The sequence below is a fragment of the Protopterus annectens genome, chromosome 1.part0 (assembly GCF_019279795.1).
Source record: "Protopterus annectens isolate FY-2018-M chromosome 1.part0, PAN1.0, whole genome shotgun sequence".
In the NCBI taxonomy this organism is placed as follows: domain Eukaryota; kingdom Metazoa; phylum Chordata; order Ceratodontiformes; family Protopteridae; genus Protopterus; species Protopterus annectens.
In genome coordinates, this window is record NC_056725.1 from 1,348,711,350 (window position 1) to 1,348,736,127 (window position 24,778).

The following is a 24,778-nucleotide window of genomic DNA, read 5'->3' on the forward strand; positions in this document are numbered from 1 at the left end:
TGTCAGTAATACTATACTTTTTTCTCAACGGCGTACTTATCTGCCCACTTTGAGATAAGTAGCCAGCTGCCGGTCTTCAGCTGGAGCAGAAAGTATGACTTACTAGTTGCTTCAATGGCAAGAAAGTTCTAAAGTTATGCACCCATATGTTTGCTCTTAGACTGGCTCACTGTCAAGCTCTAATGGTTGTACTGAGTGCATGGAAGGTGCCCTAAAAAGTGTATGGCAATCAGCTTATAGGTCAAGGGCATCTATGCAGCTCCGACTAGTGAAATATGCAGTGTCCCACAAGTTAGGTATACAGAAAAATGACCTGCTAGTGAAAGGTACTGCAAGTGTGAATATACAACACCAGGAGTAAGGGTTAAAGCTTCTGAGTAACCTTTAATGGTGCTTCACACACACACACACACACACACACACACACACACACACACACACACACACACACACACACACACACAAGTGGGAGGTCTAATGATAAACAAACACAGGGAATTTTTTAGTACTATTGTCTTGTAACTAATGTTGAATTCATAACTTAATTTACATAAATCCCTCTCCCTAGGGAAAATGATACTCTATATATTTGGTAACCTGTAGGGGCAAAGCCAGAATTTTTGGAACTGTACACCAACTTCCAGAATGCAGACTCCTCAGTCACATCCCTGGACTGTTCATGTTTCTAGAGGTCAAAGTCTACTACAAGTATTTGCATGCTGTTTACCTGTGGCACACTTGCACACTGCCATTTGCTTGAAAAGGCAAATGCTCCAAGTCCCACTAACTCAATCTTCCATAATTATTTAGTTCTCCCAACACTCTAGTCTACAAAATTTTACACCCTACTAGAACTATAACTCTAACACTAAAACAGTCTTCTTGCTTCCTAACCCTAAAAGTCCCTTCCCTCTCCATAAACCTAAAACTGCATCCCTAACCCTAAGGGTCCCTTTTACTCCCAAACCCTAAAACTCTTTTTCCACTCCCTCAACTTAAAATCCCCCATCTGCTTCTTAAACTTAACTACCCCTTCCTGTTCTTTGCCCTTATCTACACTCCCACTTCCCACTACCTTACCATGGCTGCCACACTTAACCTCACTCAGACTCAAATAATGTGTTCAGGTAAACTGTGGCAGCTGCTTGCCTGAACTAGTATTCCAGTTCGAGCACAAGGTGAGCAACACTTGGTCCCCTATCTACATGTCACCAGGCTTTGAGCTCTTGGGACTTGAGTGCTTCTAGAACACCTGTTTCTAGACAATATATCTTTTCAGTATTCCATAGGAAAACATCCTAAAAATGACAAGATTAAGCAAAAATTCCACTTGGCTAATATTAAATTATATAACCACACACTGTAATATATGTTTAGTGTTTCATATTAAATTATATAACCACACACTGTAATATATGTTTAGTGTTTCAAATTAAATTCTAACACATCTTGTTGTACAAACAGACAAATTATTTAAAAAATATATGCTATGTTGTATTCCTGACGATGCCTATGCTAACATAGTATTTGCTTTGTTGTTTAAGCTTTTTAAAATAAATGAATGGATGTTGCTTTCTTAATTGTTAGTGAATAACTGGTTTTAATTGGTTATTATACTATGACCCTCCATTAATATTCCAAAACGTGCATGCTGATTGGCCAGCGTGCACGTTGTAAATCGACTTATACTAATGGAAAAAGGTCCGGTCGCCCAGACTTTTTCCATTAGTATAAGTCTTTTAAAACACTGCCTCGCTATGTTAAAAGAGTTTAACATCGCGACACAGGTTTAAAAAAAGCAACGGAGATCTCCGTTGCTTTTTTTAAAGCTATGTTAAACTCCTTTAACATAGCGACACAGTGTATAAAAAGCAACGGAGATCTTGCTTTCTCCGTTGCTTTTTTTTAAACCTGTCACTCTATGTTAAATGGGTTTAACATAGCGAGACATCTTTAAAATAAGCAACGGAGATCTCCGTTGCTTATTTTAAAGCTGTCTTGCTATGTTAAACCCATTTAACATAGTGAAACAGTAAAAAGCAACGGAGATCTTGCTTTCTCCGTTGCTTTTGGCCACAGCTCTGATGTTCTGCGTATGCATGCGCAGTACATCAGAACTGCCACGGATACCAGACAGCTGCGGAAGGGCAGCAAAGAGGCATTATACAATGCCATTATTTAAGAAAAGTAATTATTTCTTTTCTTAAATAATGTCATAGTATAATAGCACTAACCCACTTCTGGGTGTGGGTAATGCGGGATTTACCCACGGTTGTCTTTGTTTGGTCCCGAGGGCGAAACCATGCCAACCGTGGGTAAATCCCGCATTACCCACACCCAGGCATGGATTATTGCTCTAGTGTACTTTACTTTCAAACAGCTGACATAATTTGCATAGTTGATGCTGGATAGGGATCTTCTACATGTTTTCCTTAACTAGAAATGTTATTTATTTATTTTATTTATTTTATTTCAGTTTGATGACTGGGGAGGTCCACGGGGCCCAGGGAGTCCATTTTCAGTGGAGGCCCGGGGACAAAAGCTCCACATTACGTAGTGATTATACACAGTTAATCACATAAAAATCAAAATTAAGTGAGGTAAAAATATATATGCAGTTATACACAGTTGTTCTCATAAAACTCCAAATTAAATGAGGAAGAGTACAATTAAATACAATTGTGTTACATAGTGAGTTCACAGTTGCAGTCAAAGTAGAGAGAAACACAAATCAAAGATGATTAAGAGTCTGAGAACAACATAAGTTATATGGTTTCATGGTGTCAAGTATTTATGACGGTATGATATAGAGTAGGAACAGGGAATTTATTGAGAAGAAGTTGAGGGTGCAGAATTTTAATTTTAAGCTAAAGAACAGGAATAAGTTGTTGCAGATTATATTTTTAGCTAAAGAATTTAGACGGTTAGAAGCTCACAGCTGAGGAACAAGAATATGTTCCCAGGTTAGGAGGTATTTGAAGTGTATCGAGGAAAAAGGCAACTGGGAAAGAGGGGGAAAGTGAAGTGAAAGAGAGCAGAGGTGGTAGAAGTTGAAGAGGGTTGTACAGGTGATTACTGTTATGTCAGGTTAGGTTTAGGCTCAGAGGTAGAGAAAAGTTTATGGGGAGAGAGAGGCATAAGGCTATGTGGGGAGAGAGCAGTTGCATTTCCATTTGGAAGAAAGGTAGGAGTGTAGGAGTGTAGAAGAGTTTTAAAGGTGTCAAAGCTTTCACAAGTCCTTAGGGAGGATGGCAAGGAATTCCATTTTTTTAGCTAAAGAAAAGGATAGATACTGCCCAGCAGGATGATTGGGTTTACGGACAGTGATTAGGTTTTGGTGGGATGATCTTAGAGATCTTGGAGGGGGGAGTATGGTTGGAGGATATTGGATAGGGCTGGGCATTTAGTAGGTTGAAAAATTAGTTTATGGGCTGTAATAATTTGGAGATAATCTGGATGGTTGGGGAGTTCAAGCTAGTTTAACAAATTAATGGCAATACAGAGATGGGAGGAGAATTTGGCTTTTGTGGCAAATTTAGAAATTGTATTATAGCAGATTTCCAGTTTGGAGGAAAGAGATGCAGATAGGTTAGATAGGAGGGGAGCACCATATGAAAGTGAGGGAAGCAGATAGGTAGTGGCAAGTGTTTGTCTGGTGAGAGGGGAAAGAAAGTGGATGTTTCTGTATAGCATACCAAGTTTAATATGAGTTTTCTTAATGTTTTGCTGGATGCGGGTGTCGAATTTTAGGTGTTCATCAATAGTTACCCCAAGAAGTTTAGCTAAGGGAGAGACCTATAAGGCAGTGTTGTTGTGGCTTACTATTTGGAAAGAATGTTTATCAAGAGGGGAGGCTTTTGACGGAGAGAATAACAGAATTTTGGATTTATTGGCATTTAGTGAGAGGTGGTTTTGGAGCATCCATTGTTCAGTGGAGGAGAAGGCATTTTGGGTTATTTGTAGCTGAGGGAGGGTGGGGGCGCAGCAGATTAAAGTGGAATCGTCTGCATATTGTACAATTTTTGGTATTGGGTATGGCTTTGTGGAAGTCGTTAATGAAGATGTTGAACAGCATTGGACCAAGTATAGATCCCTGAGGTACCCCAGTGGGGGTTGGAAGAAAGGAGGAGGTGCCCGTCCCCCATTTCATGGCTTGAGACCTACCAGAGAGGTAGCTTGAGAACCAATATAAAGAATTATTGGAGAGATGGAGGCTAGAGACGTAGTTTAAGAGGTAGGTATGGGAAATGGTATTGAATGCTTTGGACAGGTCTAGTAGAACTGTTGACAATGTTACTAGACTCATGGGCTAGGTTTACAATATCCAAGAATGAGAGCAGGGCAGTGGTAGTACTATGGCCAGGTCGGAATCCGTGTTGGGTTGGAGTAATTAGTTGATGTAAGGCTAGGTATGGCATAAGCTGTAGGTGGATACATTTCTCTAGGATTTTAGAGATAGGGGAGAGGATAGCTATAGGGCAGAAATTAGAGATGCTATTGTTTTTGCCTCCCTTATGGAGAGGTAGGATAAAGGCAGCACGCCATAGTTTGGGCACATAACATTCCTGTATGGATCTATTGATTAAGATGCTGATAGGAAGAGCAATACTGTCTGCAGCTATTTTTAGGAATGAAGATGGAATATTGCTGGGCATTGGTGCAAGGTTTTATTTTAGAGAGTAATATTTTTATGAGGGAGGTAGAGATGGGTATAAGTTCAAATATAGGTGGGGAATTAGAAGCAGAGAGTTGTGTAGGGGGTGTGGAAGATTGGATTGGGTGGGTTGGTGTTAGGGAAGGTCTTGGTCAGGTCAGGGATGGAGATGGTAAAGAAGGAGTTGAATAGGGAGGCTATTTCAGAGTCAGATTTGTTTGAGTCAAGGCAGGGGTTTTGGTACCTGGTTTGAGAAGAGAATTAATTGAGTTCCAGAAATGTTTGGGGTTGTTAGATTGGTTGGACTGGAGTTTAATATAGTAGGACTTTTTATCTCTCATGATATGTGTTTTAACAAGGTTACAAATTTGTTTATATATAAGGAGAGTTTCTGGCTGCTTATTTTGGTGGTAGGATTTCCAAGATTTGTCCCTTTGTAGCATAAGTTTTTTGGTGTCATTGGTTAGCCAAGGTGTGTAGTTAGTTTTGACCCTCCTTATTCTTGGAGGTGATAGGTAGTTGAGGATGCTTAAGAAGGTAGAGTTGAATTCTATGGCATTGTCTAGTGGTAGTGTTTTTAGGGGGGATCCAGTTTGTTTGTTTTAGGGGTCCAAGAAGGTTGTGGAGTTGAAGTTTGTGAGGTTACGGGTGTGGGATATTGGTGTAGATGAGGACAGGAGTGAGTTGCTCTGTGGATGAAAGATGGCAAGTGGTCACCTATAGGGTCAGGAGTAGTGCCAGAGTCTATGACTTTGTTGGGGTCGGATACTAAGATCCAGTCTAGAGTTGTACCTGGAGGGTTAGTTTTGTTGGGTTTGGTGACAGAGTTAGTTAGTTGGGTAAAGTTGAATAGATTGATGGATATAGTGGGATTTGGGTTGTTGATTTTATTCCAGTCAATATTTACATCTCCAAGTATGAAGGTTTCAAGTTTAATATTGCTAGAGTTCCAGAGGAGGATTTCTTCAAGAGTGGAGATGTTATTACCTGGAGGGGTGTAGAGGGCAGTTATACATATGTTTTTATGGTTATTTAGTTTTAGAAAGCCTATGACTAGTTCAGCGTTGTTGAATGGAGGGATAGGATTAAGTAGGGAGATGTGGACAGCAAGTTAGAGTATATTAAGGCTACCCCGCCCCCTTTTCTTTTTAAGCGGTCATGTCTCAGGGCTTGGAACCCGGGTAGTAGGATTTCAGAATCACAAATGTGGGGTTTTAACCAAGTTTCTGAGATGGCTACAATATCGGGTAGGTTATGGTTGAGCCAGGCATAGAATTGGGTTACTTTGTTGTTTAGGCTTTGGGCATTCAAGGTGAAGAATTTGAGGTGTTTGTGGCTAGTTGTATTGCTTGTAATAGTGGGGTTTGGAGAAGAGGAAGAAATTGGTCCAGAGTTTGGATGCATGTCCCCTGATAAGTAGAGGAAGTTGAGGAAGGGTAGTGATATTTTTGAGCTGGATTTTAATATTTGTGGACGGTCAGAAATTAGTTTATATTTGTGGTATGTAGGTTGGAGGGGACAAGCTTTAATTTGAGGTAGTGGAGGAGGTTGGGTGGACTAGGGAGGCAGATATGTTGTGAAAATGTTTTATAGTGGGATGAGGAGGAGGGGTGAGAGTGTGGGGGTTGGATAGGAAGAGGGGTGGAGTAGATTAGAATGGTAGGAGGTAGCATGATGTAACGGGCGTAAGAATAGAAAGCAGATAAATTGGGTTTGAACTGTTTGAATTATAAGACATGTCATGGTTGTGGTGTGGATGAGAATTAGAGGGAGGAATTAGTGGGGCAGATAGGAGAGTATCAGATGAGGTGGACAATGAGTGCATGTGGACTTTGAATGGGATTGGAGAGGTTATGATTGGGAGTTGGAGTTCAAGAGGGAGGGGCAGAGGGTGGAGGAGATAGGTTGGTTGAGTTATGATAGTAGGGGATGATTGGTGAATGAGAAGGGGGAGGGGATTGGTTAAGTATAAATGTAGGAGTAGTGGGGTGGGTGAGATTTGGATGCAGGGTAGGGTAGGGGAGCGGAATGAGCCCGTAGGGCGAACGGAGCGGGAAGAGCCAAAGGTAAGAGTCAGGATAGGACCAATCAGTAAAACAGGCAGTAAGCTTGGGGTAGAGTAAGCATGGAGGGAGTAGAGAAAAAACACATGGATGTTAAGTAGGAGAAGCAGAAAACACTCTTAAGGGAGTAAAAGAAGTACGTAGATATAGGGAAACTACACTAGAAAGGATAGAAGGTGCTACACCAGGGCAAGAAATCAAGATTAGGGAAAGGCTGCCATCTAGTGGCCAGCCACGTTAAAATGACTCGCGGCAATGGTAAATCCCGGGTTAAGATGAGCAGAAAGAGGAGCTTAAAACTCTGGGAGAAAGGCAAAAAAAGGGCCATAGTATAATACAGAGTATGTGGTGGGGTTGGGGATAGGGTTGGCTGCTGCAACACCAGGTACAGAGAGATTCCTAACCACCTAGCAGGGGTATGGAAATGGCAAAACTGCTACTAACACACTTTCAGTAGTCCTTTAGTTTGTAGAGCTAGTTCAGGGAGTGAGTAGAACAGGTCCTTTACTGTACAAGGCGCCGGTTTTCTTTCCACGACCAGTAGGATGATTTCAAAGTTCAGCAATAGGCAGAGGTTAGGGAAGCTAAAGGAGAAGTTGTAGAAAGGAGAGCAATGAAATACCAAGCAAGCACAGAAACCAATAACTATACTAGTATTGTAATCAGAGACTCAGCGCAGCTTTCCACATCTACATGCAAAAAAAAAATTACACAATATTGAAATGAGAATAATCAGCACATCTTACAACAACTACATACAAATGCAGTGTAGGTAATATAGAAATGCAACATATTAGTAAGAAAACAGTTCAAATGCTAAAGGAATCCATTTTGAACTTGCTACGCAGAGATGAATGTAGCTACTATTGTGTAGATTGTAAAGGTAGACCACATGAGTAGGCCACCAATAATGTAAAGGTAGCGCTCAGGCTAGGGAGTAGCTAAGCGTTTTACCTCAAACGCACTAGCTAAGTGGAGCCAGGGTCATAATAACACAATTTAAACTGTTAGGATAGTAAAACAATTAACAGATAAGCCCAACAAAAACCTTTAGTCTAGTCACTGGCCATGAGCAAGACTATTGCATGAGTGAAATAGATGTTTATACAATATAAACCACGTTTATATAGTAAAACCACGAGCACAAGCCATTTGCCCTTTATAGTTTGCGTTTTTCATTCAATCCTTTGAAGAGTAGAAATTAGTTCAGATAGAGATCCAAAAATCCCGGACACCAAATCAAATTAGCTACAATATAGCCAAAAAGTACATGGGGTAGTCCCTGGCACTAGCTTGTTTTATGTTGCCTTTAGCCTATTGTAGCCTATGAGGGGTAAGACGAAATACAGATACAAACAGTGTTTGTGGGGAAGAATAATTAACGCTCACTATGCACGTGTTTAAAGGAGAGAGTGGTATGCCATAACACTACGGCTTAGGATAGGCAGGAAATGAACACTTTTCCAAATAAACCCAAGAATAGGCACAGTGATGTAGTGATTGTAGAAACGCTTACGCTAACAGTGTAGTAGTTTCCAGGTTTGCCAGGCAAACAACACCGCTACAAGAAAATCAGCGCTAAGCAAAAGCCTAGCCATTTAGAGCTGGTATCATCAGCAGTGTCACAGCATAGAAACACCACAAGGGCTATGGATGGAACTGTTACTAGGCAGGAGCGTAAGCTGTAAACACCGATATGCTTAGTTTGCAAATGTCGACATTGGCGGGAAAGGTAAAAGTACTTAGAAAGGTAAGTACGCTACAATATTCAATAAGAGTCCGTGCTGGTTTAGTAGACGCAGGTCACAACAACTGCTAGGAAACAGCAGTCTACACACAATAATGCCAGTATCTACAGTCTCAATTCCATAGTAGAAACATGAACATTATATAAAAGCTGCAAGTAGTGCATTATAACGTTATGCAATATATCACAGAATAGTTAGAAATATCAAATTCCAAAATATATAGCAAGATAACTGTGGTATACTAATAACCTGGTAGAATTTAGAAACAAGATTGCAGTTAGTTACAATATCATACCTTCCTTGTGGTAAGGACACTAGGAGCAGGGGCGTGCAACTGCCAAGGATGTAAGAAGGGACTAAAGATGGCACCCCGTGTAACAGGGTGATTTTGATACCTCTGGGGCGGATGTAGATATAGGAATGGAGGGGTTTTGTTGTAGGTAAATGCAGGTACTGCCCGGATGTGCAGCACTGTACCTAGAGATATTGGTGGGTCAAAATTGCAAGCACTAACAGGGCTAAAGGTCATTCATAGGGAGGGAGTAAAATTATGGAGGTGAGAAAAAAAGAAACAGTGCGATCATATGGATCAGTAGGTCACAGGAAAGGAGAAGGGTAATACTTCCTAAACTTTAGTTCTACAGCTGTGTTTGAGTTTTGATCTTTTAAAATGAAGTTTTGTTTCTCTTGCTAACTTATCTCTTTCCTGGATTCAGTGCAAAACATGTCGCTCTGTCTCACTGTTTAGGGGTCGTGGCTGGTGTTTCATCAAAGCAAACCCACAGAATATTTTAGTGCATCTGAACATAACTAGGTTACTACTAATAAATGTTAACTGGGAGTTCAAATACAAGTACCACCTTTAGTGCTGAACAAGAATCATCCATGTCCATAGATTCGTCTCAAAACTTTCCATGGGAAATGCAATTTCAACTTAAAAGTTCTGTCTGTTCGAGGGGTTCCCATCAAATGATAGAACAGACAAATTGTTGAAGGTAACATTATCTAAACCATATTATCGACAATTCAGTCTGTCAGTCCGTTGTGACTGAGATAGCTTTACAGTAGAGATCAGGAATGTTGCCCTTTTCCCCAGTGTAGTGTGATCTTGGAGTTGGTATAAATAATTAGCAGGGGGTGTGAGTGGTGCAGGGGGAAGCATTTTTTGTGCTGTATGCGGGTGTTGTTTTTGTTTGGATTTTTTTCTGATGGATTGAATTGTCGATGATATGGTTTCGATCATAAGACTTTCAACAGTCTATCTGTTCGATTGTCATAGATCCCTGCTGGAGTAACACAGCCTTTTACGATAGTGTAGTTCCCTAGCCGTTCTTAAGTTGCAGTTAAATACCAAGTCCCGTCAACCCAATAAATTCCCAAGTTGGCCATATACAGCTCTGCAAATAAAGCAAACGAATTGCTGTTCAAACTTGTACTGAGAAGAGAACACCTGAGAGCATTGTTAACTGGCTCCTCACTTCACAGCCATGTGACAAACAGGTCACAGATCTCCATGTCTGATGCAGTAAGAGACTCATCCAGTTATAAACCAAAGCTGAGCCACATGTACAGTACATGTGTATTATAGCTAGAAGCTAACAGAGGAGAGCCAGGAGACAGTTAACCACATTATACAAGGCATCAGCTGGACTTCTGTGAGTGCCTTCCAGCAGCGGTCAGGCACTTGCTTTGTTAACTCCACTGTAGTCACATACCTCACAACCCTGGATGTGCAACTAAAGCCTAATAACTGACAGAGACAGAATATGGACCCATTTTCAGGAAATCAGCTCATCTGCCCCGTTTAACTAATACACAGCTCTAAGGAACGAGTGCAAAAAGGATATTAAGCAGCAAAAATGCAGCTACATTTCCTCCTTGCAAGGTACTTGTGTGTCACAAATTCTGGTAAGGGATTACCAACGTAATACACCATGTTAAACACTCCACTCCTTTACCCTGTCCTGACAAGTATGGACATACAATTGCTGAGACTTTTAGAAAACCTTTTGATTTAGTTACTGCCTCTCTCACAAACCTGTATAACACTAGTGAGGTAGAAATCAGTTTTTTATCTAATTTTAGCCTAAATGAAATAAGCCCATGCCTAATAAGGAAAATACTGTCTAAATTAAAAAGGACTGGATCAGAAAGCTCAGATCCCACTCTGCCCAGATTAAGTTTCTGACTTGTACCTTATCATCAGAAGGATCGAGAAAGGTTGTTTCAGTAGAAACACTCACTCACTGTCTCTCACACACACACACACACACATACACACACACACACAATTTTGTTATGTACATTTGAACTTACTTAATTTCGAACAAAATGCACAGACAAAAATAATATACATAATAATAAATTACTTAAACATCGAATGAGTGAAACATTGAGAAGGAAAACAAGTTCCTTTTCTAGTCTGGTCTCCAATTTTGTCTGAATAGTGGCAGTGTTACAGGAAGGGCTTTTATTTATTTATTTATTTATTTTAATTTTTATTTATTTATTTTTTTAAGTGTGATGTGGGGGTTAGAGTTAGCACTCATCGCCTGTTCCTCATGTACCCTGAGTGTTCTAATATTATAGTTCACAAATAAAAGTCTAAGTCACTTCAGATGTTCATCATTAGAGTACTGTTGCAGTAGCCTAAGCTGTATGGGACACAGCCTGCCAAGGATCTCATGTCCAACCAGCTTCCAAAGCTTTAGGGCAACTATTTTTCAGTAGGTGCTAAAACTGTAGCAGGCTGGACCACCTGCTGCCTCACAAGGTCGACAGCCCAGCCACTCAGATGTTCATCGTGTTTCACTGTTGCAGTCATTACTCTTGGGTTATCCTGCTGGCAGGCTACCCGCAGTCGGCCTGAATTCCAAAGTCCTGGTCCGGCGTCGGTTGCTGTCGCCTCTTCCCTGACGTCAGTGCGCCAGGGGTATAAAAGATGCAGCCGACGCCATTTTCTTCAGTCTTTCTTGCCGCGCGGTGCCTGAAGCAAAAGCAGTTCGCAAGTGCCAGTCGGCCGACTCCTGAGATTTTCAAATCCGAATTTCAGAACCGAAGTCTTCATTAAAGCTAAGTACCCGTTGAAACTTTTCTTGCTCCAGACCGATGTCAGAAAAAGTTAACAATTGTATTTCTTGTGGGAAGCAAATACCTCATAAGGATTTTCACTCTTACTGTATTCCTTGCCTAGGCCCAGACCACAACGTTGCTAGCTGTCAGTTTTGTGCTAGATTTAACCAACACACTATTAAGCGTCGGTTCGATTTTGCATTTCATTACTTTGGCCAAAGATTTAATTATATAATGCCGTTGGAACAGCCGATGACCGGAGTTTACAAAAAACGCAAGGACAAGGAAAAGGATAGGCATCCGAGGTCCAAAACTGACTAGGCCTCCATTAGGCCAGTCGCCGGTTTGCCAGTTCTCAGTGAGGTGCTTTCGCAGCCCCTGGCACCCGCTACCTCAGAGCCACAGGCCGCTTCCGACTCCCACGTGGAGCCGACTGGGCCTCTGGATACTCAAGGTACTGGACACTTGGAAATCATTCCCTCAGATGGGTCCGGAGCCGCTGAACAGGCATCGGCTTCTGAGGGTGTCTTCAGACCTACACAGTTATATGTTAAACCATCTTCAGCTTCAAAGACTAAAGCAGCTCTAAAGACAAAGAAACAAGTACAGCATTCTCCCACTCAGACTTCCATGCCTAAAAAACAGATGCTTAAAATGGCCGAAGACCTAATTACTTTGATCAGGGGTTCCTATCCCCCTCCTGACAAGAGGCCTAGGCAAGAGACAGAATATGATTCTTCTGATCAGGTTTCTATTTCCTCTGATTCCTCTTCTGAACAGGATTATTCTATTCCTCCCTATGAGGACTCTGATGCTGAAGAATCCATTCCTTCAGCGTCTCCTCCTGAGAATTATTCTTTTGGGGGAAACCCTGCATACCATGAGGAAGCATTTCCACTGGGAGAGCCAAGACTATTCTGAATCTAAGAAAAGGCTCAGAGACTTTCTGCTACTTCCTCTGCACAGACCCCTTGCTATTCCACCTGTTTTGGACATTGTAGATGATGTATTTTCAGAGTCCGGCGTATCCCCTGACTTCTCTACCCCCTGCACCTGCTAAGCCAGACAGATACTACAGGGTCCCGGATTCTCATAAATTCCTGTATAAAAACCCCACTGCTGACCCAGAAACTATATCTCAGGGTCCCAAAGAGGTCAAAGCTTCCACTGCAAAAAACCCTGTCCCCTCTGATAGGGATTCTAGGGCACGGGACAGATGGGGGAAAAAAGTTTACACTTCTGCTACCTTGGCTGTAAGGGCTTTAAATTGTCAGTTTCATATGCTTAAATATCAGCAATACTTAATGTCTCTGCTTAAACAGAAAATGTTGACAAACTCTGAATGTTTGGAGAACAAGGAAATGCAGGACTTGTTGCATGCACCTGAACAAGTGGGAAAGCATACTTTGCAATGTGGTTATGATTCACTGGAGGCCTCTTGCAGGGCCGCTGTTACAGGTTCTGTTATTAGAAGGCATGCTTGGTTAAAAGAACAGAATCTGCCTGATCATGTTAAAGCAAAATTATTAGATGCCCCATTACAGCATGATACTTTGGTGCTAAAGCAGAGGAGGTGTTGAAGAAAATGGAGGATAAAGCGAAATCCATGCAGACAGTTAAGGATTTCTTACAGGTACAGCCACCCAGATTTAGCAGGAACTGGCCTTCAAAAATTGGTCCTTTCCAGTGTCAGACAGACCACAAAGAGGCAGATACAGACATCCCAGAGGCAGATCTCAGCCCCAAGGCTCATACAGGCCTAAACAATGGGGTGCTCCTACCTCCAAAAGCGGAGAAGACAAATCACAACCTTACAGGAAACAGTCCCAATGACTTTCCTCTGCCAGATCCAAGCACTTTTCTTTTGACAGCCCCCTTAGGAGGAAAACTAGCACGTTTTTCATCAAATTGGCAAAAGATTACCCAAGACAAATGGGTCTTGAACATAGTGTCCCAAGGCTACAGGTTCCATTTTCACATCTTACCAAGGGCAAAAGGTATGCCAGACCTGCCACACAACCAATGGGCAGAGGCACAAAAGCAAATTACAGCCCTCATGGACATGAGGGCCATTCAACAAGTACCACAACAAGAGCAGGGGCAAGGATTTTACTCCAGACTTTTCTTAGTGCCCAGAAAGGACAAAACCTGGAGACCGATACTGGACCTGTCTATACTAAACACGTTTCTGGAAGTTGCAAAATTCAAGATGTTGACTCTGCAGCAGCTACTGCCCATGCTGGGCAAGAAGGCTTGGCTCGTAACTTTGGACAAAAAAGAGGCATACCTGCATGTCCCAATCAGACAATCTTGCAGAAGATACCTCGGATTCATAGCTGGCTCAATGCACTACCAATTCTCTGCACTGCCCTTTGGCTTATCTACTGCGCCCAGGGTCTTCACAAAATGCCTGGCACCAGGAATTGCATTTTGCAGACAAAGAGGAATTCAAATATATCCCTTCTTGGACGACTGCCTTATTCAAGCAGAGAACAAAGACATTCTTCTAAAGCATCTGGCGTTTGTAAAAAGATTACTAATTTGCCTAGGGTACACAGTAAATGAAAATAAATCAAAACTAGTACCCTCTCAAAGAGATAATATTCCTGGGAGCAAGCTTAAATACAACTGCCCCATATGGCTTATCTCACGCCAGACAAAAAAAAGCAACTGACTTCTTACTTCAAAAAGTTGGCAACAAAGACCCAGTTATCTGCAAGGAAAATCCTGTAGGCCTTGGGTTTCATGGCATCCTGCATTCTACTAATTACATATGCCAGACTGCATATGAGGAAACTACAATGGTATCTAAAAGTGTTTGGACTCAGCATTGCCACAGCCTGGAGACAGTAATTACCCTCATTCCCTGCCTGCAACAGGAGTTTCGATGGTGGGCACAGGCCTGTCACCACAACAAGGGTCTGCCATTCACTTTACCCACAGCCAGACAGACACTGACAACGGATTCATCAGATTATGCCTGGGGGCCCCATATGGCAGGAAAATGTATTCAGGGCACATGGCCTGCAAGCCAGATGTATGTTCACATCAATCAAAAAGAGATGCTAGCTGTTCAGAATGCCCTGACAGCTTTCAAGGATCTACTTCATCCAGGGCAACTACTGATAAAGACAGACAATACTACGGTCATGTGGTACATAAACAAGCAGGGAGGTACACATTCCTACCCCCTCTGCAGACAAGCAATGACCTTATGGGACACAGCATTGGCTTATCAAGTTCACCTGCAAGCACAATTCCTGCCAGGAAAAACAAATACTCTGGCAGACGAACTAAGCAGAAACCTCATGGATCCCCACGAGTGGAAACTGGATCCACAAGTCTTCAGCATGATAACAAGGAAATGGGGATGCCCAGACATAGATCTATTTGCCTCTCCTCACAACTGCCAGTTACAGAGATTTTGCACAAGGATTTATCACAAACAAGCCTGGAGAGTGGACGCCCTATCCTTTAGCTGGAAAAATCTAACAGTATATGCTTTTTCTCCACTGCCTATCCTTCCCAGGGTACTCCTAAAGGTCAGACAAGAGAAGCCAAAAATGATACTGATTGCACCAGACTGGCCACGCCAGCACTGGTACCCAATCCTAAAGAGCTTGTCTCAAGGTCCAGCATGGATATTGCCTCAAACTTCTCACGTGCTGACCCAACAAAACAATCCGATCCTGCACAGCCAACTCAGGACCTTAAATCTGGCAGCATGGCGGATAATTTAGCCGTTCAGAACACTCCTCTTTTAAAAGCTGTTATGGATGTTATCTTGGAGGCCAGGAGGCCCAGTACCAGAAAATCTTATGCAAAAAAATGGAAGAGATTGTGTGCTTGGAACTAGGAACAAGGCAGTGACACGCGTGTACCAAATATCCCTCAGATTTTACAATACCTAACTGAGATGCTGGACAAAGGCCTTTCCTTTTCATCAATTAAGATTCATGCCTCTGCCATTTCAGCCCATTACAATACAGAACCACCTATCTTTTCTCATCCTTTAATAAGGCAGTACCTCAGAGGGGCCAGAAACATCAGACCTCCAAGGAGAGCATCAATTCTGGCCTGGGACCTAAATTATGTCTTGGAAAAACTCACACTGCCTCCTTTTGAGCCAGCCTCAACAGCGGATATAAAATTCTTATACTGGAAAACAGCTCTGCTCCTAGCAATAACCTCTGCAAGACGAGTCTCAGAGTTACAAGCACTCATGGCTGTGGAACCTTTTTATCAATTTTCATCCAGACAGGGTTTCTCTGAGGACAAACCCAACATTTATGCCTAAGGTGTGGTGTCCAGTGTGGCCCTCAACCAAACCATTCACTTGCCTACCTTTTATCCAAACCCACAGAACAAGGGTGAGAAAATTCTGCATTCTTTGGACATACAGAGGCAGCTATGCTTCTACTTGGACAGAACTAAAGTTTTCAGAAAGACTGAGCAACTTTTAGTGTCATATGCTGCAGGATCACAAGGAAAGGCTATCTCAAAACAGACTATTTCTAAATGGATAGACCATTGCATCCATTTCTGCTATTCTCAGCATGGCAAATCAGTGCCTAAGGGCATTAGGCCTCATTCTATCAGAGCAGCTGTCACTTAAGCAGCCTTCCTCAGAGGAGTACCAACCAAAGACATCTTAGAGGCTACAACTTGGAGTTCAGTGCACACTTTTACAAAGCACTACCACTTACCTCCTTACTCAAAATCCAGAGCAGGCTTTGCCACTGCAGTTCTGCAGGGCCTCATAGCCTCTCCTAATCCTATTTAGCCCAGCCACCCATCCTCAGCTTTGGGATTCAACCCAAGAGTAATGACTGCAACAGTGAAACACGATAAACATAGTACAGTTGTGTACCTACCATAAATTTAGATGTTCGAGTGTATTCACTGTTGCAGTCCAGGTTACCCTCCCACCGTCCCCCTTTCCTTTGCTGGGGTTTATCTGTACTTCTCTATTCTATACAACATATGTTGTGTATTTGCTTGTAGAGGAAGGAAATGTTTCTTTACTTCATGTATGTTTATTTGCATAATATATTTAGCCTACCCTTTTGGGGGCACCTGACATCTGGGGCAAGAAAAACTGAAGAAAATGGCGTCGGCTGCATCTTTTATACCCTTGGCGCACTGACGTCAGGGAAGAGGCGACAGCAACCGACGCCAGACCAGGACTTTGGAATTCAGACCGACTGCGGGTAGCCTGCCAGCAGGATAACCCGAGAATAATGACTGCAACAGTGAATACACTCGAACATCTACATTTATGGTAGGTACACAACTGAACTTTCCATCTGTCCTCCAGTGCCCATGTCATTTGGTTCACAGTCAGATTGTGTCCCTCTGTGCCAATGAGCTGAATAAGGCACAGATGTCATAAATGTGGAAAGGTTAGACTTCATAACCAAAGAGTGGCATGCATTTTGTAGGTAAATGGAGAAGAGAGATTTGACATCATTGGCAAGCCTCCCCCTTCTGATTATTACAGAGCTGTGAGACTGATATCAAAAGAAAAAAAAATGTTGACTCATTTACATTTTTTTACTTCTACTGTGTCTTTTACTAGTTGTAACTACACTTTTTTATTGCTTGGAAAGCAAAGTATTGGCATAAATAACACAATGTCAAGAGGAGAAGACTTCCTTATTTCCATTCTAACCGTGGATGTTTTTACAGCTTTCTCATAAAAAGGTGGATACAAATTTTGGCAAGTAATTAGATTGATATTATAGAAATAAATCATAACTCTTGTAGGCATCTATGACTTTTTAAAATAAAAATTGCATTTTAACAGGTTCATGCTTCCAGCTGAGAGCAAGCTGCATAGCTGTAATGAAAAAAATCTTGCTTAAATGTTTTTGTTGATGTAGTATTGTGTTATAATTTAACTTGTGTACTTTGAATGGCGAGCAGTAAAATACCATAGTTGCATCTTGCTTTACAATAGAGATGTGCTGCACAAAAATCGTCATTGCGAAGTATGTGAGGTTGTGAATTTATTTGAGAAGCACTGCTGTAGAGTGTGTTGCTGAGAAATATTTAGTTTTCGTGTGGAAATATGTATGTTTGGGACTGAGCACAACAATGATGCAGATGTTTTAATAAGCTGCAAGGGCTTTGCTGCTCTGCTGATTTCTTCTGGTAGTCTTGTCTCAATTATTGTAACTACTGATGCAACTTATGGAGTTTACATGTACAGCAGATATGTATATAACAGTTTGCCTTAATGGTTTTATCTCTTTTATGATTTTTTTCTGAATGAAGATTATATTTATTTCTGTAGATTGTTTCAGATGGCCTGAAACAAAATCTTGTTTCCTTACTAAAATTTGTGGACATGTAATAGCAGGCAAGCTGTCTCACTGGGAGTCTCTTTGCTCTCTTCCTGGTTTCTGACTTAAATTTCTCAGTGTGGAAGTTAGTTTTGCATTCAGGGCTTTGTGCTGTGGTTCACATGTTTGTTCACTGTATGACGCAGAAAAGTGACACTGTTTTTGCTGCAAAGGCAAAAAAATGTCTGTGATGATGTCCACTTCCCCGTGCTGTTTATACTTTGTGGACTTTCAAGTAATGGGATGTATATCTTAAACTAGAAGGCTCAAAAATGGAATTAAACTGCAGCTGGTTAGAAAAGGGCATGGTAAGGATGTCAGGCCTTGCTTACTACCTTCTGACATTTCTGTCTGTAGCCACATTTGTCTGGTTTTGATTTTTAATTGCACTGATCACCTCTCCAAGCATTTATTTGCCTTGCAAAACTTGTAGCCTGTTCACTGCATATCTTACCTATTTGAATAAGCTACCACAGTCTGTATGGTTTGATGGCTGACATTACAGCGATCCTCACAGGAATTGCACCAGACAGATTTATTGTGAAGAAATTCAAGGCAGAGGCTTACCGAAGACTTATTTAATGCAGTCGCTGAAACTGCAGTTACCCCTGTGAATCTTGATAAGAGTGATGGATTTGTTTCAACTAAGGAAAGAAAGAAAAACAGTAAATGTATCAACTCAAATCTGCTTCCTGATAAGTTGTTAACTTTCAAATCATAAAACCATAATTAGCGTTTTTTACGAGTGTAATCAAGATGTTTTCTAAAATCAGTGTCTTGTTTTCAGGTTTTTATTTTCTTTTGCTTCAAATGCTAAAATCAGAACTTGGCAGTAATAGACAGTAACATGGATTCTGAAACCTATTTCTCTGCAAACCTACATTCATTTATTCATTTGCTGCAGTACAGGTGCAAGGCTGTGAGACCAAAAGGGAATAATGCTGAATCCACTGTGTCTTCGCACCCGCCCTGAATGCAAACATTGCTTTGCATATGAAACAGTCTGTAGCAGGAAAGTAAGGAGGATTGGCTAGACTAGATTGGCTGCTTTATATGATGCACAGGTTGTTGTGAGTACTAGCCATTACTTATTGTGTTCCATGTTGAGGTACAGGCACTGGATTCAGTGGTTACTAATGGCAGGTGACAATACAGTTCTGTCTTGGTGAATAACAGAAAGGAGATGCTGCAACCAACAGGTACAGTTTCCTATTTGGAATATAAAAGCAGTATACAAAAAGCAAATGAAAATTATTTACATGACTGTTCACTGTCTGTAAATGCTAACGCAAGGAAACGTAACTTAAAAATGTTAAGTTTTGAGACGTTTTGATAAAGAGAACCAATGCAAAGTGGATTTTGTATTTATTTATTTATTTTTTTAACGAATGACGTGGTATGATTTGCCAGTGATGCACATGATTTTCATCGAAGTTAAAGTTCTAGGATCCTATTGCTGTGACTTAAAAGATGATATATTTTGAAGAAGAAGAAACAAGCTTTTATACACAATGTAATTCTTTGCAGTTCCATGCTTAGAGATGGACAGCATCTCGACCGCAGCACACTCACCCCTGATATTTTATTATGTGATTTCATGATATATCCAGGATGGTAGGTACAGTTCACGTACTTGAATGGAGCTGTGTTTAAAAATCTGCTTTCCCAGAATAAACATGCTTTCGGAATGGATTACTGATACCACATAACTAACCACCTCACTCATTTAAAAAATGACAGTGAACTATTCATTCCATGGTTTTACAATAGGAGATTTAGCCTTTTGCATTAGTAAGATTAAGACAAACAGTTAGGGGCAGCTTTCTAGAGCACAGTAATGGGACCAATGTGCTACCAGCAGTGCAGGTTTGATTAACTACCTTGAACCTTTAGAACTGGCTGTGGAAAAGGAGAAAGCAGCTGAACTTTGATTGACCCTTTCCAGGAGGAGGGTTTGGTGGCATGTTGTCCAGCTACCCGTCCTTGATATATCACAAATTGTAGCAGGCAAGCATATAGTTGTCTAGTCTCTACTGGTCTGGCAACATATAGAGACATTGATGGAGGACGTTGCTATCACTTGGTGTCAGATATGCCTTGGTGAGTGGGTGGTATATATAATGTATAGGTTTGCCATCAAGATTTTGAAGGCTTGTTCTCAAACAGAGTGTGGCTGAAAGTACGTTTTGAAAGTTTCATAATACCAAACTGGAATAATATGAAATCATAATAATGAAAGTAAAGCTTTATTCATTATTTTGAGTTCGGCATTGTGAATGGAGATCGTAGTACAGTCAGGAACAGGGAATCTATCCTTTTCTTCATGGTAGCGTGATCTCAGAGTTGGTATATATAATTTGCAGTGATGTGGACAGTGCAGGGGGTGGGCTTTCCGCTCTGCTTAAATGTAAACAGACATACGGACTTTCGAAACTGGAAGTGTGGTATGTCGAATGTTGATTGTCATGTTTCTGGCATTCAACATTTAGGCTAGATGTTGTTTTTGTTTTCGACGCTGTAGTTTGGGCTTTTGCATAAAAAATGTTTTGTCTTTGACATTTTGATGGTAAACTATATATATATATATATATATATATATATATATATATATATATATATATTCACTTTATAATCTCGAAATACTGAAATATCGAATTTCAGTATTTCAAGACTATAGAGCCGAAAAACAAAAAAAACGAAAACCAAAGCCTTGAAACCCAAAACCGTGACCGTTACAGCACACATACAAACACAAATATACCTACCTCCACACAACAACACAAACACACACACCCTTACTATAAGCAGGGGGACAAGCCCCCCCTGCACTCCCCATGTGGAGGGCTGTGCCCCCCCCACACCCCTCTACTTCTATATACTAACTCCGAGGTCACACTAAACACCGACAAACACAAAACCCACCAACATACATTCCACACCCCCCTCGCACAAACACACATCACACAGATACAAACACCACCAATCTCAACACTGACACACTCTCACCTACGTGCCCTAACCCACACTTAACACTCCCTGACATACTCGCAAACACACAAACCCTCCCTAAAACCCTTAAAAAAATCACACTTACCAAACGCGCCATCAGTATCACGGGTTCGACATTTCCGGATTCGATATTCTGTAGTTTCATGCATCTGCAGATTCGACACGTTGGTCTCGAGATACTGAAATTCGACATTTCAGTATTTCGAGATTCCAAAGCATATATATATATATATATATATATATATATATATATATATATATATATATATATATATATATATATATTTCTGTAAATAAAAACAAATGGGTAGCATGGAGACTTACTGAGTTTTTACACACTATTGAAGTTAGTAAAAGAAAGAGAGGGAGGGAGAGAAAAAGATGCCAGCAGTAAGTGGGGTTCAAGAATTAGAGATCCTACCCATTTCTCATATGCTTCCTCTAAAATGACCATTATCATTTGTCTGTGTGTAAGATTGTTTTATTTGTTTGTGACTGTTCTGAGAACATGTAATATAATTTGTCTTTGTCTTCATTTCAGGCAATGGCTAAGGTCACCATTCTTTGTAAGGGATATGATGAAAGTATAGGCGTAAAACATTAACCTCTCCTTCATCTCTCCTATGAGGAATGCTCCAGTTCACTTCTTACCTGTCATGTAGTATTTGTCACTGTATGGCACAGATAAAGTTCCTTGTCTTTGATCCATTTTTCTTCTGACACTCTCTGGGATATCTTGCATCTGTGGTGTTGCTGTTCATCCTGATTTTTAGCAGACACCACTCTGTTCCAGCAATACTGGAGTAAATGTAATAGAAACTGCAGGGAATTTGTTAGATTTCTGACTCTGAGGCTGTTGATTTTGGCTCAGAAATGGACTTGGGATATAAGAGCACCAGGCAGGGTTTTTTTTTTCTTTATTTAAAAAATGCTAAATGGACTTGTCCTTACTGATTCTTTTCAGCACAGCCTGGAAGAATACATTCTGAAATGCATAATTATGGCCTTACATAAAGTCATCTATTACACAATTAAAATCCTCACTAACCATATAATGTAGGATCACTAATACGGCTTAATGGTGTTACATAATTTACTTCTAAGAGATAAATGCTAACGTGAATAATTAAAACAGACAATTGCAGAGTAAATGAACTAACTGTAGATTTTAGCAGCATGTGCTGAGTGTCTTTGTGTGTAAGATGCAGTGTGGAAGAATTAAGTGTAGGGGGGGTGGGCTGTAAGTGGAAACCAAAAGCATGATGAGACCCTGTGTAAGATAAGAAATGTAATCCGTTAGAAGTGAGATAACTTTAGGACTTAAGACCAAACTAACAAAAAAAATAACTAAATAAATTGATGAAAATCATTTGACAGTGCTGAAGACGTGTTTTATTAGTTTAAATGGAATGAAGGATGGATGTTCATCATATAGCTGCTGTTACACTAGTATTCATAACATAAAGGAATTGTTCACAGGCTAATGTCCACCCGACCTGCCCAATTCACAGAATTTTGTGAATGACAGTGTACAGGATGACACATTAGTATTCACACAAATTTTACTGGCAAATGTAACAAAATAATTTCATAACAGAAACGTATAATAAAGTACAAGATATTTTCTCAATGGGGGACTTATCTTTCAAAGATTCTTATCCGGAGCTCTAAGGGTGAAGGTCTGAATTAGCGATACCAGGCTTATACATTGAGGTGCGTTTATCCCTGTAACAAAAAAAAAAAAAAAAAAAAAAAAAAGAACCAAAGATATTACAGGCCGGTATCCGTTTTATCAAGGGCATCAAAGTGTGTTTTCGTGTATAGGCTAATGTCCACCCGACCTGCCCAATTCATAGAACTTTGTGAATGACAGGGTGCAGGATGACATTGCCTATACACGAAAACACACTTTGGTGCCCTTGATAAAAGAGATACCGGCCTGTAATATCTTTGGTTCTTTTTTTTTTTTTTTTTTTGTTTCAGGCATAAACACACCTCAGTGTATAAGCCTGGTGTCACTAATTCAGATCTTCAGCCTTAGAGCTCCTGATAAGAATCTTTGAAAGGTAAGTGCCTCATTGAGAAAATTTCTTGTACTTTATTATACATATCTGTTATGAAATTATTTTGTTACATTTGCCAGTAAAATTTGTTGGAAAACTGATGCATTTCCAAAGGTATACCTCATGTAGGTATTAAGAGTGGTTACAAATGCAAGTATCATATCCTGTATAAAAGACTGTCAGTCAAGTCACTATAAAGATTATCATTACCCATGCCTTTTTTGTTTGGGACAGTCCCATATTTAGACTGATTGCCAGATCTATGCATTTTTAAGTGTTTTTTGACCTCATGCCTGCGGATCATTGGGATGCATCCCTTCCTTCCATTACCCGGAAGGGTTCACCTGGTATCAGTGCATGAGATTTTTGGTGGGGGTCATCCTTCAGCAGCCATAAAGGTGCTTTATGGCCACAGCAGCATCCGACTATGTGGGAGTTTGTGTTGGGCTAACTCCATCATCTAGCTAAATGGATGTGTGGTCCATGTCCCCACAGAGGCCCACAGTGCCTTGTCTACCTGAGCATATATTCCTGTACACCCACTTTTAAAGGTTATCATCCATCATTCATAGGTTCATAGTCTGGCACTAGGCTATCGGCCCTAGGGGCCTATACAAGCCTAGCCATAACAATTCCCTGGCTATTTCTTCCCACACTATTTCCTTTCCTGGACCCCTGTCTAGCAGGGCGACTGACGTGATCCCCGGAGTGAATTTCCTTTCTCCTATCCAATCATCAAGGTTCCTTTTGAAGAGGGCCAAAGAGGCGCTCTGCTTGACATGTATGGACAGTCTATTCCAGAGTTTGGGGAGTCTCCGGGTCAGGAATCTATCCTCCAGCATTGGCCTTGTGAGCTTAAAGCTTGGCTCAGGCTATTTGTTTGCATCCCAGCCCCTTTTCCGAGAGACTTATGGAGTACAGTCCCATCTCCACCCCACCCTCTTCCTAGGATAGACTGTCCCTTCCTGCCCTACAGGCTTTGTCATTTGCCTGAGCTATTAATCAACCCAGCGTGGCCTGGACCACAATCAGTGCTTTGTTCTTGTGCATCACTGTGGTGGCTGGATCTATGCAGAGTTTGCAAGGAAAACGAGTGGACTTGGGGAAGCAACACCGACAGCATGGCTGATGCAGACAATATTGGACATCTTGCTACAGACACACAAGCAGTCATTTGCTTTGTTGTAAGAAAACCTCTCCTAAGAAAGCTTACAAGAAAGAAGCACCAGTCCAAGAAGTTTGAGCCAAAGGGGACCCTCAAGAAAGGCATTAGAGGAAAGAGAGTTGCCCTGATTGCATCCCAAAGGCACAAGGATTCTTCATCTAGTGAGTTGGATATGCAGGTAATTTCCAGCAGATCCTCTCAGACAAGCACCAAGAAAAAGGTGAGCTGCATTTACCATTCCTTGAAACTCAAGACAAGCTAGACATTCTTAAAGAGGCCAGGAAGCCTAACACTAAGAATTCATACTGGCAAAATGGAAAAGATTCTCCATTTAGTGCAGAAGGAGAGAAAGAGAAACAAGGATCCATTAAAAGTGGAGGTCTTTCCTGTTCTTGAGTAGGTGTTAGTACTGCATGGTATGCTGTTGACTGCACCCAGGTTCATGCACCGGTACTGCACCACATCATATTTTACCACTCTTCAAATGAGAATGCCTTATAGTAGTGCTCCTTATGAGGAACTTAGTACACAATATGATTGTACTCGGCATATTGCTCGCCATGTGGTATGTGGTCAAACAAAACGATCAGGGCCTGCTGTTCTACAAACTGCTACTGCCTATGGGCTAAGCTTGTCAAACAAGGAATGGCCTTGACTAGC

General features: G+C 41.1%; 1 protein-coding gene across 2 annotated transcripts in view; it reads left to right on the top strand.

Annotated features, from left to right (window-relative positions):
• Window positions 1-24,778, top strand: part of WASF1 (WASP family member 1) — a 1,915,084-nt gene that overhangs the window by 752,624 nt on the left and 1,137,682 nt on the right. Inside the window, exon 1 of one of the 2 annotated variants that reach the window (XM_044066733.1) lies at window positions 19,036-19,080. The exons of the other annotated variant lie outside the window; for it this stretch is intronic. The gene's annotated coding sequence lies outside the window, so the exon portion shown is untranslated. Of the gene's footprint in view, window positions 1-19,035; window positions 19,081-24,778 lie in introns of those variants that run through there. 2 annotated transcript variants of the gene reach the window in all.